We start from the raw sequence: 2201 nt of genomic DNA, 5'->3' as shown, positions 1-2201 counted from the left end.
CTCCGAAGTCTTGACTCTCCAACATCACCAAGAAGAATACCAACGATGCCACATATTCCACACCAAGGCCGACATCAATGTACAATCCGTCAAGGTCATCATCGATGGAGGGAGTTGTCACAATCTCGCAAGTGAAGAACTTTGCTCCAAGCTCCAATTGCCCAAGACGAAGCATCCACATCCATACAAAGTGCAATGGCTTAGTGATTCCGGCACTATCCAAGTCGAGCACTGAGTACAAGTCTCCTTCAAGATCGGCGCCTACGAAGACACCTTGGAGTGCGACGTCGTTCCAATGAACGTTTGTCATCTTCTCCTTGGACAGCCATGGCAATTCAATAGAGGAGTCATCCACAATGGCCGAACGAACCACTACATCTTCAAGATGAAGGGCAAGGAGTACATCCTCCGTCCAATGTCGCCAAGTCAAGTGATCGCCGACAAGCATACCACCCATCGTGGAGATCATAGTGAGAGAGTGAGCCACCAAAACGAGAGTGAGCGCCACAAGCCAAAATCGAGTGCCTCCACGATGAGCGAAAACACGAACATAGTTCTATTTGCCACCAAACGTGAGATGCGAGAAGTGTGTGAGAACCCATCAAGTGTCCTACACTACGTCCTCGTGTGCAAGGACAATGCACCACAAACTAACACCTCTCACACTCTTCCTCTAGTGTTGTCTTCTCTTTTGCAGGAATTTCAAGATGTTTTTCCCGATGAGCTACCTCCGGGTCTACCCCCTCTACGAGGCATTGAGCACCGAATCGACCTCATCCCCGGAGCACCTCTTTCGAACAAAGCTCCATACCGTGTCAACCCCGACGAAACAAAAGAAATACAAAGGCAAGTAAAGCATCTCATAGACCATGGACATGTGCGTGAAAGTTTGAGCCCTTGTGCCGTTCCGGTCATTCTTGTGCCAAAACATGATGGTAGTTTTCGCATGTGCTCCGATTGTAGACCTATCAATGCTATCACCGTTCGCTATAGGTATCCCATTCCATGACTAGATGATATGCTTGATGAGCTTAGCGGTGCCACTATATTTTCCAAAATTGATCTTAAGAGTGGTTACTATCAAATCCGCATACAAGAGGGTGATGAATGGAAAACCGCCTTCAAAACCAAATTTGGTTTGTATGAATGGTTAGTCATGCCTATGGGTCTCTCGGAAGCACCGGGCACTTTTATGCGCCTTATGAATCATGTCTTTCGCCCTTACATTGGTATATTTGTTGTGGTCTACTTTGATGATATTCTTGTGTTTAGCAAATCTATTATAGAGCATGTCACCCATGTCCGCACCGTTTTGCAAACTCTTAGAAAAGAGCGACTCTATGCTAATATGGAGAAATGCCTTTTTGGTGTTGATAAGCTCGTTTTCTTGGGTTTTGTTGTTTCTTCTATGGGTGTTCATGTAGATGAGTCCAAGATCAATGCTATTAAGACTTGGCCGCAACCAACCAACTTGCATCAAGTGCATAGTTTTCTTGGTCTTGCAGGTTTCTATCGTCGCTTTGTGAAGGATTTTAGCACCATTGCTTCGCCTTTGCATGCTTTGAGCAAGAAGAATGCGCCTTTTGTTTGGGGACCATCCCAAGATACCGCATTCAATGAGCTTAAGAATTTGCTTACTCATCGTCCTGTGCTTGCTTTACCAAACTTCGACAAGCCTTTTGAAATTCATTGCGATGCTAGTGGTAATGGCATAGGAGGTGTGTTAACGCAAGAGAAACGCCCCATAGCTTACTTTAGTGAGAAACTTTCCGGAGCGCAGCTCAATTATCCCATCTATGACAAAGAGCTATATGCTTTAGTATGCGTTTTACATGAATGGGAACATTACCTTCGTCCCCACGAGTTTATCATTCATACCGATCATGAGACTCTCAAGTATCTTAAGGGACAAACTAAGTTGAACAAGCGTCATGCTAAATGGAGTGAATTTATTGAGTCTTTTCCCTATGTCATCAAGTACATCAAGGGTAAAGAAAACATAGTAGCGGATGCTCTTTCCTGCATTTGCATGCTTGTCACACAACTTGAGTTAGATGTCATTGGCTTCGAGCATATCAAAGACTTATATGAGCATGATACAACATTTGCCATTCCTTATGCCAAGTGTTTGTCGAATACATCTTGGGAACGCTATTACATCAAATATGGCTACCTTATGAGAGCTAACAAACTTTGCATTC

This window comes from Triticum urartu, chromosome 2A (assembly GCF_056163025.1).
Source record: "Triticum urartu cultivar PI428250 chromosome 2A, HENAU_Tu73, whole genome shotgun sequence".
NCBI classification, from domain to species: domain Eukaryota; kingdom Viridiplantae; phylum Streptophyta; class Magnoliopsida; order Poales; family Poaceae; genus Triticum; species Triticum urartu.
This window is presented reverse-complemented; position numbering follows the sequence as displayed.